The sequence below is a fragment of the Dipodomys merriami genome, unplaced genomic scaffold, assembly GCF_024711535.1.
Source record: "Dipodomys merriami isolate MVZ:Mamm:240054 unplaced genomic scaffold, mDipMer1.0.p SCAF_198, whole genome shotgun sequence".
NCBI classification, from domain to species: domain Eukaryota; kingdom Metazoa; phylum Chordata; class Mammalia; order Rodentia; family Heteromyidae; genus Dipodomys; species Dipodomys merriami.
The window spans coordinates 1,683,152-1,699,667 of NW_027203359.1; the positions used below are offsets into that span (position 1 = coordinate 1,683,152).

The 16,516-nt window shown below is 42.9% G+C and overlaps 1 long non-coding RNA gene across 1 annotated transcript in view; it reads right to left on the minus strand.

Moving 5' to 3' along the window:
* The window catches only part of LOC138831473 (uncharacterized), a 54,358-nt gene that overhangs the window by 20,052 nt on the left and 17,790 nt on the right, over window positions 1-16,516 (minus strand). Inside the window, exon 2 of the long non-coding RNA XR_011373334.1 lies at window positions 6,529-6,584. This is a non-coding gene — a long non-coding RNA (uncharacterized lncRNA). The remainder of the gene's footprint in view (window positions 1-6,528; window positions 6,585-16,516) is intronic.

Below are 16,516 nucleotides of genomic sequence, written 5' to 3' on the forward strand. Positions count from 1 at the left end.
GACAAGTCATCTCCTAGAGCCACTCACACAGCTCAATCATTACAAGCTCAGAGCGGCCTTGAAAGATACCTGATCTTGCCATCCAGGGCCTGTCAGGAAGAAGGGCTTAGCATCCCAACATCAAAACCAGTGTTTGGCAGACACCCTCTAGCATTTGCTTGGCTTCTCTCCAAATGCTCATTTAGGTCAGATTGCTTACCTAGGGGTACATTCTTCTCCTAATACATTAGGGAAGATTTATCTGAATGTTACACTACCTAAAAATAAGATGTACTATGGATGCTTCAGTGATTTTTTTAATGATTAGAATGAGTATTTGATATCTCAGTAAATGATATTGAAACAATTTGCTCTCAGTTGGGAAAGAAAAGAAAAATTCCTACTGATCTCCATCATGGAAATGAATTAAAAACATACGAAAGATGTAAACATACTTTGAAACTACCAGAAGAAATGAGAGGAAAGCACCTTTGTGAATTTTGCAGATAAGAGGCTTTCTTTTAAGCAACATAAAAATGCAAACTATTTTGATCATTCAGGTAAGTGCCCAAAAGTGGGATTGCTGGGTCATAGGGGAGCTCTATGTGGAGTCTTTTGAGGAACCTTCATACTACTTTCCAAAGTGGTTGAACAAGTTTGTACTCCCACCAACAATGCAGTAGGATTCCCTTCTGTCCACATCCCTTCCAGCATCTGTTGTTATTAGAGTTCTTGATGATAGCCATTCTAACTGGGGTGAGATGGTATTTCAATGTTTTGATTAGCAAGCTACCAGTACAACTATGTTTATAGCAGCATTATTTACCATAGCTAAGATATGGAACCAACCCAGATGCCCCTCAGTAGATGAATGAATCAAGAAAATGTGGTATATATACCCAATGGAATTCTATGCCTCCATCAGAAAGAATGACATCAACCCATTTGTTAGGAAATGGAAAGACTCAGAAAAAATTATATTAAGTGAAGTAAGCCAGGCCCAAAGAAACATAGGTCCCATGGTTTCCCTTATTTGCAATAACTAGTATATGTCTGAGACAAACAGAAAAGGTCAGATTAGATGATGTTAAGCGAAATTAACCCCAAGATAAGGACCCAAGTGGTTTCTTCTTTCTTGCTATTGTTTCTAACATATTTATAAGGTATCATGTGATTTTTTTTGTTGCTTTGTATGTCCCTCCCCCGCAGTATAACCCATTTTCACTGTATTTGATGTTGATATAATTTGGGGAACGGAAGGAAAAAAAATTGTTTAGATAGGGATACAGGTTAATCCATTGCAACAATGACACTATGTCGAAAAACAAACTTTACAATTTAGGTGGCGGGGGGAGGGGGGGCGGATGTAGTTGTGGAGATGGGAGGGAAGGGATGGTAGGGGAAAAACAAAGGAGGAGGCAACAATGCTTGATAAGAAATGTACTCATTACCTTGCTCATGTGATTGTAACCCCTCTGTACAGTATTTTCACAATAAAACCTTACTTTAAAACATGCAAACTATTAATAGAGGTCCATCTGATTATCCCTAATTAGAAATCTTTTGTCAAAATAACACATGAACAAGAGCAAAAGACGTGAAAGATGTGCAGAAAGTTATTTGCAGACTATCTAATAGATAGAGGATTACCATTGTGAATATATATTAGAAAAAGCTAGAAAACTCCCAAGAAAAACAAGCAAAGGATATATGAACTGAGAATTTATAAAAGAGAAAATAAGGAAAGACAATGTATGCATTGTAAAACGACTCAAAATGAAGCTGGGTGCTAGTAGCTCATGCCTAGCTACTCAAGACACTGAGATCTGAGCATTATGATTTAAAGCCAGCCCAGGCAGGAAAGTCTATGAGATTCATCTCCCACTAACCACCAGAAACCCAGAAGTAGAGTTGTGGCTCAAAGTAGTAGAGCATGAGCCTTGGGCACAAAAGCTCAAGGACAGTGCCCAAGGCCCTGAGTTCAAGCAGTGCAACCAACACCAACAACAAAAAGAAATAAATAAAACCTACCCAGAATGATAGAAAGGGTAACATTGATGAAGATGCATTGGTGAAGAGGCATTATACTCATTAATTAACATGTTGAACTCAAACCTCTTTTGTACAAGATAATAAAAAATAAAGCTAGTTAAAAAACAATAAATTAAATACTCAACGTCGCACATAATGGTGGAAAAGCTTTCAAGCAACTTATAAGATTTTTTTTTTCCTCCCAATCACATTGGCAAGAAACAAAAAGTCTGAGATTATCAAATGTAGGTGAGGCACTGGGGGAGCTGGTACTTGTTCATCTGCATTGCTGAGAGTGTGAATTAATGCGGACTCTTTAGAGAGCAGTTAGGCAGCATCTTGCAAATTTGAAAATGTGCATCCATACCCATCTAGACATTTCATTTCTAGAGGTTTCCCTTAGGGGAACTCCCAGTCATTCCCAGGGCAATAGAAACCATGTTTGTGTGCTTAGCATGGATCTAAATGTTTACTGTTGAGGAGAATGGCTAAAAATACTGTGGTATTTGAAATCTGGAGAATTCTTTATTGCCCAGACTAGGTTTGGTTTTCTTGTTTGTTTGTTTTGGGATTATCAAAAAAGTACCATGGATGGAATGGGTTGAGCAAGAGAAATCTATTTTCTCATAGTTCTGAAGTCTGGAAAGCTAAAGTCAAGGGGTTGGTTGGGTGGGTTTCTTGGGGATGACTGTCTTCTTTCTGTGACTTCCCAAGCTCAGCTTCTGCACACAAGATAATGGCTCATTTTAGTGACCTCTAACCTAGCTATTTTGTTAAAGACCTAGTCTTCAAAATACAGTCTGAGATTCTGAGAGTTAGCACTTCAACACAAGAGTTAGGAAGTGGGGACTGGGAAGGTGGCTCCGTGGTAGAGCGCTTGCCTTGCATGCCTGAGGCCCTGGGTTCGATTCCTCAGCACCACATAAGCAAAAAGAAAAAAGCCGGAAGTGGCGCTGTGGCTCAAGTGGTAGAGCGCTAGCCTTGAGCTGAAGAGCTGAGGGACAGCGCCCAGGCCCAGAGTTCAAGCCCCACAACCGGACCCCCCCCAAAAAAAAAAAGAGGAAGGGGACGCTGCACAAAACATGGCCCCTTCACAGAATGAATGTGATCCATGCATGACATCGAGTCTCCATTTCAGAAAGCAATGTCAGACTGAAAAAGCATGACATATAATGGCATATACCATGTCATTGTGACCTCTTACGGGCATGAAACACACATGCACACCCATACCAACCAACACCTTCCCTAAGTACATAAGCATTGGAATGGTCTAAAAGAATCAGTTCAAAGACATTAGTTGTTGCTTCTAGGTTGCTTAGTTCCACAAGACTTAAAATGGGAAGGAAGCATGGTTGTTCTTGAGCAGTAGATCTGGGAATGTCATTTTGATAAGCTTTGTATTTTTTTGTGTTTTTCAGTTTTTAAAGAAATTAACTGGGCTAGGTGCTGATGGCTCATGCTTGTAAACCCCAGCTACTTAAGAGGCTGAGATTTGAGGATCACAGTTCAAAGCCAGCCTGAGCAGGAAAGTTCATGATACTCTTGTCTCCAATTAACCACCTAAAAGTCAGAAGTGGAGCTATGGCTCAAGGTGGTAGAGTGCTAGCCTTGAGCAGAAAGCTCAAAGACAGTGCCCAGGCCCTGATTTCAAGCCCCACGACCAATAACAACAACAACAAAATGTTAAGTCTTCCATGTATGGGATACTTTAAACATACTTGGAGTGAAGTTAACTCTGAAGGAGCCTCACAGCAGAGCTTATTTCCTCCTGACCTAGAAAAATGTTACTCTTTCCTACGGTATTACAGATTCATACAATGTAGGATGCTTTAGCAACCACCCCTATAAACTCCCTTTTGAATGTATTATAGGAAAGTGGTTAATGATTACTTTGACTACTTCATACTATTTCCTCCTTAGCAGGACTAATTTATTCCGGAGATGCGTTTATGTGCTTTCTAAAATCCTTTTTAAATGAGAGGGAACATAAATAAATGAATGAGGATAATATCCAAAGCAATCAACTTTTCTGTGCAAGTGACTAGCAGGCTTGTGCTTTAAGAAGATAGAAGCAACTTTTTCTTTCTTTCTTTCTTTCTTTTTTTTTTTTCAGTTGTGGGGCTTAAACTCTGAGCCTGGGCACTGTCCCTCAGTTCTTCAGCTCAAGGCAAGTGCTCTACCACTTCAGCCAAAGCACCACTTCTGGTTTTCTGGTGGTTCATTGGAGATAAGAGTCTCATGGATTTTTTGGCCAGGGCTGGCTTTGAACCTTGATCCTCAGATCTCAGCCTTCTGTGTAGCTGGGATTACAGGCGTGAGTCACAGGTGCCTGGTGATAGCAGCAACTTATACTGAACTTCCACCATGTGCCAGGCCCTCTCCCAGAGGAGACAGCTGCCATCCGAGTTTTAATTTTCATAGTCTTGGGAATCAGGTTACAATTGAATTAGTGATTCTCTTAGATAAGCATTTACTAAAGTGATCTATTAACAGGGGAGAGCTCTAAATGGAATTCCAACTAAATGGAATGATTTCCTATATCCATGGAAGCAAATCTTCCAGAAAAACCCTCTACTTTGTTCAACATTTAGGCAACCCAGGCACCATTTAAATGGGATCCTAAACTTCTTGGAAGTAATTGGTGTCTGTTTTTAGACATCACACTGCAGGAAAGAAAAATCTTACCCCCAAGAACTTTAAACAAAACAAAAAAACTCTTATTTCAAGAGTGACACGTGGCTTAGCCATTGTTGTTCTTCGTTTTTATTGACTTTCTCTCTTGGCATGGATTGAATCTCACAGCTTTAATTATCACTTATAGACAGATGATATTCAAATTTACACTTCATTTCCAGCCCTTTAGATGATGTCACCCTTCGCCTTGCCCCAAATTTGGCTCCCGTCTTGTCTTGGATGAGCCACAATTTTCTCTGATTGAATATGGATGAGACTAAAGCTTTGCAGTTTCGTTGTAAATAAACTCCAAACGCATGGAGTTCATTTATCTCATTGATATCCTGCTGCCCAACCCCCTCCAGTGAAGGGAGGAGCATTCAGTGACTGAATTATTTCCTCCACTCATTACAGACTCCTCAACCCAAGGGATTCATCTCCACAAAATATCCCAAGACATTGAACAGTTGTGATGACTCCCAATTTTGGCCAGAATTCTGGTTATCTCATGGCTGAAATCCTGCCATTATCTTTTGAAAAGGCTTCCAATAAACTCCCTGTTTACCGTCCACTTGGAGCATGGCTTCCCTTCGGCCTTGCGTCCGGGGCACATCTTCCTACAGCAGCTGTGCTGGCTTTGTATGTACTGAATAAAATGCAATGGTGTCAGCATCTTGGCCAGATTCTCTGCTGTCACATAAACTCGCTTTTGGAATGACTTAAAAAAAAATGATCTCTTCTTTTGAAGAGTTGTTTGCTGTGTTGCTTCAACATGTGGTTGAAGACATTCTCTACATAGCTCCTCGATACACTCAGAGCATGCAGTCTTACCCAAAAAAAACCTATACTTAAAAACCCTGGGGTGATCTCATCCTAGGCATTAGTCTGAAAGCTAATAAGCTTATTGCTCTTAATAAACAAGAAACCCTCAATACATGCTCTTTAAAATGAGGACTGAGAGAGTGAATTTGTAATTCATTGACCCATTTGTGGGTTTTGCTGTTGTCGTTATTTATACTATATATGTATCTACCTCTTAGATGATTATGTCAGTGTGTTGGTGTAATTATTATTTCAATGAGAACATATTGGAAATCTCCATTAACATTAACTGAAGGGTATAAAATGAAGTGTTTGGAGTTGTCAGTTAGTCCATTTGTCTTGCGTTGCTTTTCTTTATTATTTCAGAGAAGCTAACGGGGTCATTCAGCACATTTTAATTAAAAACAAACATATGCAGGGCTGCTAAGAACTCTCGTGTCTAGGAGTGTAGATAGACAGGGGCAACAAATACCCCTCACAGTGACCATTGGCTATCACCGTCTATCTCAGCAGTGATCCTTCAGATGGAATTATTGATGGGATGGCAGCCGCACTCCCTTTGGCTTTTCTTATTTGTATAGAGATGTATATATGTTTTTAGCCCATTATATTGGGGGAAAATCAGTTGCTGCTGGTATTCTTTCCTAGGCAAAAAATCACAGCATTGACAAGACATTTGCCTAGTTTTTTTTCCATTGGTCCATCACTGGCTTCTCCATACACGTGTTTCCGGAGGTGTTCTTAGGAAATGGCTAGTCTTCTGATGAGATCGCTTCCTCTGCTCCCACAGGCAAGTTAGGTATATTACCATACAGCCACAGGTCACAGGTCCCCAAGGAAGCCTTGTGGATGGCTTGCCTGGAGTCTCCACATGTTAGACTCTGGTCGTTGGCTCTGTATACTTGGAAATGGGATTCTGTGAGGGCTAGACGTGTGCGTGTCATAAAGTCTTACTGACAACACTGAAAAGAATGTATTTCTTTAAATAGGAGAATTTTGGCCAGACATGGTAGTACATACCTGTAATCCCAGCTTCTTAGAAGGTGAAGATAGGAGGATTAAAGTTTGAGGCCAATCTAGAGGAAAAAAGGAAAACCAAACACCATGAGACCCTGTCTAAAATCAAACTAAAGCATAAAAGGCCTGGGGTTTGGTAAAAACACTTGTCTAGCAAGTGTAAAACTTTGAGTTCCACCCCCCCCCACCACCACACACACACATACACACACAATTTTAACTATATTAAGTTAAAATAACAAAATAAGAATTTTAGCTGCTTAAAAAATATTCATTCACTGGGCGCCGGTGGCTCATGCCTTTAATCCTAGCTACTCAGGAGGCTAAGATCTGAGGATCGTAATTTGAAGCCAGCCCATACAGGAAAGTCCATGAGATTCTTTTTTTTGGGTGGGGGGATGGTGGGGTCCGGTCGTGGGGCCTGAACTCTGGGCCTGTGCCCTGTCCCTCAGCTCTTCAGCTCAAGGCTAGTGCTCTACCACTTGAGTCAGAGCGCCACTTCTGGCTTTTTCCATTTTGCTTATGTGGTGCTGAGGAATCGAACCCAGGGCCTCAGGCATGCAAGGCAAGCGCTCTACCACTGAGCCACCATCCCAGCCCTCCATGAGATTCTTATCTCCAATAAACTACTCAGAAAAAGCCAGAAGTGGTGCTATGGACTCAACTGGTAGAGTGCTAGCCTTGACCACCAGAGGCTCAGGGACAGTGCCTAGGCCCTGAGTTCAAGCTCTAGGACAAACAAAAATAAAATAAAATAAATAATCATTCACCTGGACTGGTGATAGAGTATGGTAACTGAAAATCCTGTTTTGCTGCTGTAGCTGAACGAGCTGCTGTATCTGATGGGATCCCTGGGGGAAGAAGAGAAAGACAAAGGGCCTCTCTCACAGGATAAAGTCTAAGTTCTTTGGTCTGGCATTCAAGGCCTTCTACAATCTAGTCTTAACTTTATCTCTAATTCTCTCTCTCTCTCTCTCTCTCTCTCTCTCTCTCTCTCTCTCTCCATCGCTCTTTTTCTCGCTCGCTCTCTGTCTCTCGCTCTTTCTCTCGCTGTCTCTCTGTTTCTCTCATGTGGTGCTGAGGAATTGAACCCAGGGCCTCATGCATGCAAGGCAAGCACTCTGCCACTGAGCCACCTTCCCAGCCCTAAATTTCTTTCTTAACTTCATCTCTAAACTTCGGGGTAGAGCGCTTGCCGTGCATGCATGAGGCCCTGGGTTTGATTCCTCAGCACCACATAAGCAAAAAGAAAAAAGCCGGAAGTGGCGCTGTGGCTCAAGTGGTAGAGCGCTAGCCTTGGGCCCAGAGTTCAGGCCCCAAGACCAGACCCCTAAAAAAAATTTTTTTTTAATCTAAACTTTTCTCTTAATAGCTATGGAAATCAGCTCTGAGTCTAGTTGATTCATTAAGTCATAGGATCTGCCTCTCAAGGAATGTGAAAAAAAAAAAAGAAAGAAAAATTAGCAACTTGATACATACACAGAAACACACCAAATATCCACACGTGCACACATGTACACACACACACACAAAACTGTAGAATCACACAATTTAAGCTGTTTGTCTTTTAAAAAAACAACAACAACAACAAGTTCTCTAGTAGTAGTGAATATAAAAGCTTCCTGTAGATGATTTGACTTGCTTCTTGGCCCTTCTGGCTGGCTGGACCAGAGTCAAGCCCCAGCATGACCTTAGAAGCTGCTTGTTGAAGGCAGCAGAGCAGCCTGGGTCCGTGAGTGACTCCATGATGCAGTCACCTGACAACCAAGCCCACCCCTGTCAAACTTGCATTTGCAAGAAATAAACTCCCAATATGTTTAGCCTTTAGCCTTTGTTTTTTTTTTTTATAGCAGCTACCATCCATAGATGGTAGAAAGCAGTATGGTCAGTGAATATAAAGAAATGTGGGAAAATGTTCTTAGAATTGGCCTCAAAATGGACATTACCTACTGCTCTGATCAAAGCCAACAGGACAGTATACATCAGAGGCATGATTCTGGGCCTGGTACTATGGCTAATACCTGTAATCTTAGCTACTCAGGAGGCTGAGATCTGAGGATCATGGTTCAAAGCTAGTCCAGATAGAAAAGTCTGTGACAGTCTTATTTCCAGTTAATCAGCAATAATCTGAAAGTAGACATATGGCTCAAGAGGTAGAATGCTTGAGATCCTGAATTCAAGCTCCAGTACTGGCATTGAAAGAATTTTTTTTTTCAGTCGTGGGGCTTGAACTCTGGGCTTGGGCGCTATCCTTCAGCTCTTCAGCTCAAGGCAAGCATTCTACTGCTTGAGCCACAGTGCCACTTCTGGTTTTGTAGTGGTTTATTGGAGATAAAGAGTCTCACGGACTTTCCTGCCTGGGCTGGCTTTGAACTGTGATCCTCAGATCTCAGACTCCTGAGTAGCTAGGATTACAGGCGTGAGCCACCAGCACCCGGTGAAAGAAAAAAAAAATTAAGAAGAAAGAAAAATGTATGGATACTTACACCAGGCTACAAGCGTTATTGTCAGTTCTACCATTTGGTAATTATATAGTCTTTGGCAAGTATATTAAGCAAGCTATATTTACTTACTTTTAAGTACATATAAATTAATAAATGTAAGTCATATGAATTAGAATTGAATGTATTCTGTTACGATAAACCCCAAATGGCTATCTATCATCTATCTATCCATCATCTATGTATCTATCTATGGAAAGAGTTTTATTTTACTCAATTGGTTCACAAAATTATGGAATCACGGAGAGTCAAAATCTAATAGAGGAAAGTAGCAAGCTGCCAGGCTGCAGGCCTAGGACATGAAGGCAATCCAAGGGAGCACTCTGGTCCATTAGGAGGTGTGGATGTAGCAGGTGAGGTCCACAGACGGGCTGCTGGCAGAATTTCCTGTTGCTCTGGAGAAGCTAATCCTATTTGGTCCTTCAAATGATTGAACGAAGCTCACCCACATAATAGAGACCAACCCTGCTTGACTCAAAAATATACTGATCTCAATGTAAATCTCACCCCCTAACACCCTGCCAGAGCATCTGTGCAACCGATATCTGGGCACTGTGGCCCAGCCAATATACACTTCATCATCCCAAGTCTGTCTCTGGTTCAGTTGGCATTCATATGCATCTCCGAGGTACATTCTGCTGTTCTGTCTAACCAGCTGCTTCAGCATTGCAGGAAACATCCTGTGAATTGTGTGAGCCAGGGATCTACAGCCGTACTTCATTTGCTGTGAGAAGAGTTCCTTGATCAGTAACACACGCTCTGTGGAATACCATGATGGTAGACAAGGCATTCTGCAAGCTCATGTTGGGTGATTTGGGCAGAAGCATTGCACTCGTGGAAGGAAAAACTGCAGCGAGAATGAATGTCTACACTAGTAAGAAAAAAAAAATGCTCTTTGCACAGTAGGTGACATCTAATGTATTCAACCTGCCACCAGCTAGGAGACTGATTCCTTACCGTGGCCTAGCATTGGTCTCCACTGCTGGTGGGTTAGACATCCAGGAGAGGCTATAACTAGATGTCTTAGTGAGCAGAGGTCTGTGTTACTGAGTTCACACACCACCTCCATCCTTGCTACCATGTCAGCTTTGTCTATGAGCTATTGGCAATGGCAGGAATGCCTTGGCAGGGTGACTGACTGGTACCCACAAAACAGATCATCTTATCCACTCGATCATTCTCATCTTTCTCTGTTGAGACCACCCTTTTGTGAGCATCCTCATGGGACATAAGATCATCATAGTCTTCACCCATTCAGAGATCTAGCCATGCCTCTTCCCCAGACCTCCTTGTAGCCAATTTTTCAGTCTTTTCTTTTCTTTTTTACAATTTTCTGTTCGCCCAGCTAAAACAATGGCCACACTCCATGCTCAGCATTACTCCTGTATGAATCAGAGTTCTCCAGAGAGTCAGAACCAGTATGGGTCAGAACCAACCTGTCTGTGTGTGTGTGTGTGTGTGTGTGTGTGTGAGAGAGAGAGAGAGAGAGAGAGAGAGAGAGAGAGAGACAGAGAGACAGAGAGAGACAGAGACAAAGACAGAGAGAGAGAGAGAGAGAGAGAGAGAGAGAGAGAGAGAGAGAGAGAGAGAGAGATACGATTTAAGTAATTGGTTAATTGGTCCAAATATGCGTAGAGGCTTGGCAAGTCTAAAATCTGATCCGATTTGGGAGACTGGCAGGCTTGAGACCCAAGAAGGAATCGCAGTTCAAGTTCAAAGGCAGTCTACTGGTGAACCAGGCAAAGCCAGTGTGGAATGAGATCTGAAGGCAGCCCTCTGGCAGGATGTCCTCCTGCTCAGAGGGCAGTCTTTGGTCCTGTGCAAGCATTCAGCTAACAGAATGGGGCTTGCACACATTATGGAGATTAATCTGCTTTACTTGCAATCGGCTGACTTAAATCTCATCCCCCAAACCATCCAGAATCATGTTCAAAAATACCCTCCCAGAAATATCCAAAATATCACAGGGCCAGCCAAGTTGACCTATAAAAATAACCGTCATAGAAAGTTATTCAATCTCTTTATGCCTTATCGCTTTCCCATCAATTGGAGCTAATGGCAAATCCCATCCTCTTGGAGGAATTGGAAGAGAGGATATACTGATGCAAGTATTTAGGGAGGCGCTGGCACGTAGTGTTCAGTGTTTACTCTTTATTATGATGATGATCACAGTCTCCTGCTGTATGCGTCACCCTGACAGAATGCTAAGAACAAGTTCAAGCAGAGCCACAAAGAATACCAGAGGTGTTTGGTTGGGAATGCCACTAATCTGATGAGGCATTTCTTCTATTAGAATGCTTCTGGAGTAGCAAATAGAGACCGGAGTCCTTGCGGGTTTCACTGGCCAGTACTCCATCAGTTAATGGCTGTTTCTTTCTGGTTGTTACTCCATGAATAAATTTTAATATATTCCATTTCCCCCATAAACTGTTTATTTACTGCTCATAGGAATGCAATATGGCAAAGCCATTTACATGACTAGAATCTTTTGCAACCTACTAGAGCATTTACTCTTGCTTTGCTCTCAGTTCTTATGGGGAAATTCATTTTGCTCTACATGTTTTTAAATGAACTGGCCCTTCTTAGCACTGCAGCCTCAGCATAACTCAAGAGGCTGATGGAGAGCAGAGCGATGAAGAATCTGGTTGGGGTTAGCCTGAATTGGAGCAGAGCTTTTCCGAAACCGGGTTTCTTCCTGGAGCATTGTTGGTGCAGAAGTAATGAGATGCCTGGACACTGCGCAGTGAGTGCCTGCTACTCAGGAAGCATCGCATGGATGTGGAGTCGGGTGATTTCGTTCATAATAATTCCCTGAATTATTGCTTTGGCATTTCTCCTTGCTCCTGCTCTCCTAGCAGCCTGGGGCTCCGAATGACTGTGTGGAGGGATTTTGGTGCAGGAATGCCCCTGTCAAACCATCTTGAGCATGCAAGAAGCAAACATCTATTTGGGTTTAGCCTCTGACATTCAGGGTTTATTCATTCCAGCAGCTACCTTTCTGTGAGCACTCAGCCTCTCCTTGGCCAATCAGCTAATGGCAGGTCACTGGCCATTGATAAAGTTCTCCTTACCCCACAGCCTCCAGAGACCTGGACCTCTTGTAGAAAGAGTCTGCTACATAGATAACTTCCCCTCAGTCAACTATCCATGCTTCTCCTTTTGTGGAACTGCCCTTCTTCCCCGTGATACAGTTATCATGGATATTAATCGTGGAGGGGGGGGGGAGTCAAGAATAATGAGTAATTGCTAATTTAAACACTGATTTGATAAAGAGAAATATTCTATAGTGTGGAGATTGCAGACATGAAGCTCAAGGCTAACACTCTACCACTTGAGCCACAGCTTCACTATGGGTTTTTTTGGTGGTGAATTGGAGATCAAAGTCTCATGGACTTTCTGGCCCCTGGCTGGCTTTGAACTGTGATTCTCACATCTCAGACTTCTAAGTAGGTAGGATTTTATGTGTGCACCACCAGTACCCCACCAAGGAGGGTTTTTGTTGTTGTTGTTTTGTTTTGTTTTTGCTACAGCAAAAGTTTGTATATGTGTCACATTTGGCCACACTATGAACAGAACCTGTTCAGAGTGTCACAGGTCCAGGGCACAGGACCAGCAGGGGCTCATTGGTTATGGCAAGATGAATGTCTTTATGATGGGGTCTTAGCGATGGAAAACCTAGATCCATTGGGAAAATCCTAGACAGCGGCATGCGGTCCAACAATTGGTATCAGCGCCCCAGCCTCTGGCATTCCTTATTTCTGCTCCTTTGGCCTGCTGCACAAGCTGGTTTATTTGGATCCCTGCCTCTTCTCCCTTCTTTTGTGCATCAGCCTGCCCATTTGCTTCTTCCTCCATGTGTCTCTCGTGGTGCAGTAGTTTCTAAGGAGATGCACGTAGGCCGAAAGAGGGAGTTATATTTTAATGGGGCCAGAGTTTCACTTTCCCTAGACTGCTGAGCATGATGGCTGCACATTAATGCAAATGTATTTAATCTGTTGAATGGTGCACTGAAAATGGTTATAGTAGCAAACTTGACTGATTTTACTGAAATAAAAAGAGAAGAAGAGGTCAAGTGGAAGAGGTAGGTAGCTCACACCTGTAATCCTAGCTACTCAGGAGGCTGAGATCTGAGGATGGCAATTCAAAGCTAGCCCTGGCAGGAAAGTCTGTGAGACGCTTATCTACAATCAAACTACCTGAAAACCAGAAATAGAGCTGTGGTGCAAAGTGGTAAGGTGCTAACCTTGAGCAAAAGAGCTCAGGGACAGCACCCAGGCCCCAAGTTCAAGCCCTACTGCCAATGGGGGAGGGGGGGGAAAGAGATGCATAATAGGAGGTTTGAGGAGGGAAACCTTAGCCTATGTTTGAGGAGATTTTTCTTTCTCTTGTCTTTTCCCGAGCAGAGGGAACTTCTTCCACTGCAGATTGGCCCAGTTCCTCAGCTCCCTCTTAGAGAACTCCTGTGTGCTAGAAATCCCGGGCCAAGTGGGCCTGTGGGTCTGTGTCTGGCATGGGAACTCGAGTTTTCTGACTTCCCAGTTTAATTTCAGGGAAGGCACTTCACTAAAGTGCTTAAACAGGAAGGAGAAATTACCAACACTGTTATTTTCTCGCGCGTAACAGCCTCAAGATACAAGCTAAAGCTACCATTAGCCTTTTCCTTCAATTCCTCTAAAAATACTCAGCTCTATTGCATTCTGAGAAGGGAACTTCGGCTGATTCCAGGGGTGCAGACAGCCCCGTGTTGGCCTGGGCTGGTGGGTTCTGTGTACTGGGGTTAGGGACAGGGTCCCCGATAAGAAGCCCCCACAGGTCCATATAGATACTCCACAGTCCTGGATGTCAGGCTTAGCTGAGACTCGTATTCAAGGCTGGAATGATCAAGCTGTCTAAGCATGAATAGGCCCCATGGATAATGATCGCAATGTGGTATCAACACAATGCTGATGTTAAAGTGGCATCTTCACATAGAGAAGGAGAATGTGGGCACTGACAACATAATGCTTAAAATAGGAATAACAGATCACCAGGCACCAGTGGCTCAGAAGGCAGAGATCTGAGTATGGTAGTTTGAAGCCAATCCCAGGCAGGAACGTCTATGAGACTCTTCAACTAGCCACCAAAAAGCACCAGAAGTAGAACTGTGGCTCAAGTGGTAGAGCACTAGTCTTTAGTGAAAAAGCTAAGGGATAGCGCTACTCAGGTCTTGAGTTCAAGCATTCACAGACACACAGACACACAGACACACACACACACACACACACACACACACACACACACACGAGAGAGAGAGAGAGAGAGAGAGAGAGAGAGAGAGAGAGAGAGAGAGAGAGAGAGAGAGAGGAGAGAGTAACAGTAATAATCACAAGACTGGCTGACATTTGGAGGAAGTTTTCACATATTGATTCAATTCTCACAGTAATGCTGTAAGGCAAACTTTATCATGATTCTTCCCATTTTACAGGTGGGGATAGTCAGGCACAGAAAGTGACCTTGCCGGTCACTTTTCCAGTACAGGCTTATGCACATATTTGGGCTTCTTTTCTAGCTGATGATTTTCACCCTGGGATGCTCTACTGAGCTGCTGCTGAGCTGCCACTTGCTCTGTGTTACTGCTATTCACATTATTCTGTTTTCAAACCATGGGAAGTCCACTCGCATTTGCCAAGGCAGGAAATTACTGGTGGTGTGACCAAGAGAACATGTCTCAGGTTTCCAGCACAGCTGAACCCAAGTTCCACCCCCTCTTTCCCGTTCTCTCTCATCTCTTTCATATTCTCTCTCTCTCTCTCTCTCTCTCTCTCTCTCTCTCTCTCTCTCTCTCTCTCTCTCTCTCTCTCTCTCTCTCTCTCTCTCTTTCTGTCTTTCCCTCTCTCTGTCTCTCTCTGACTTTCTCCCCTTCCCCCCTCCTCTCTCTCTCTCTCACACACACACACCCCTACACTCCTGTCAAGTTGCTTACATCTCTGCTGACATCAAGCTTAAAAACAAAATCTGACAGAAGATAAGGCTTATTTTCCCTTTAAGAGTCTCCTACAAAGCTGGGCACCAGTGGCTCACACCTGTAATCCTAGCTACTCAGAAAGCTAATTGCTGAGGCTAGTAGTTCAAAGCCAGCCCAAGCAAGAAAGTTCATGAGGCTTATCTCAATAACAATCAATTAGAGCTGTGGCTCAAATGGTAGAGAGCCAGCCTTAAGTAAAAACAACGCTCAGGTCCTGAGTTCAAAAGACCTAGGACAGACACACAAACACACATGCGTGTGCACGTGCACATACAGACACAGACACACACGTCTCCTATGAGTTGTGGGGTGGGATTTTATGGGCCTGTTTTGGTATACCCAGCCCATCCCTGTGGCCAAGTGGAAGGCCAAGGCCACCTCAGCTTTGCCTGACCTGTGCCATCTTCACACCTGGGGTAGAAGTAGGGCTCAGCTCCATTTGACCCATGTGAACTGAGTGTGGAAAGGAAAACTGACGTGCCATTACCCAAAGACGGGGGAAGCACACACAGAGCAGATAAAAATAACAGACTGCCTCTGCCGGAGAAGTGGCAGCTGCAAATACAGGATATCTGTCTGACCTCAAGGTAGCAGGTTTCTGTTTCATTAGATTGGCTGGCCAACAGCCAGTTGTTCGTTTTCCTACCAAACTGTTGACCAAAGAAAGTCCTAGCTTTGAATACCCAACTCATGGATTGCTCAAGAAACAGAACCCTTTCTGGAAGGCTGCCATGTGCTTACTTTTGAGTTCATATTCATTTCTTCATTCCACAAAGATTGATGAGCACTAATTACATGTAATGATCTTGGATTATTGGGAGTTATGACCCTGGCTTACATTTCCAGAGTGAAGCTTTCTAGCCAATGCAATTCTTTAATGTAAATTTGCTTGCCTAGATAAATCACAGGCAACTTTTGCATCTACTGTTGGGTTTTCATTGGACACCATGGATAGAACCTCAAATAGTAACAGGTAATCAATATAGAGTTGCTGATTTATTAGGAGCATAAAGTTTCACCTGCATGCATGATTCTTTTTCTCTCCTGTTTCTCTGTTCCTAAACCAAGCAGATCATGAATGATGGAATCTTCCAGCTGCATTTCCAAGAAAAGTGATGTAATGTTCCTCACTACAGGATTTAGAAATGGAAAGGATTCCGCAGGAGCACCCTGAGTCTTCTATTTGCCTGGTGTTAAACGTTATGCGAGAGTGAATCTCACAACTGCCATTTCTCCTTTCTATATTTCTCCCTAGCTTTGATCTGGCATTTTAATCTTATTTGCTTAAATTATTTCTAGTGAGATGTTCAAAGACTTTTAAGTATCACTGCCTTTTGAATAGTAGCTTCTTTTTGGTGTGTTTTTTTCCCTCTAATTATTCTAAATATAGTATAATGACCATGAAAGCAGGAGAGAAAAAAAAAACCACATTTTATGTTCTTGAATTTGATTTCATATTCACAGCTTCTACTTAGTACCTTTCTAG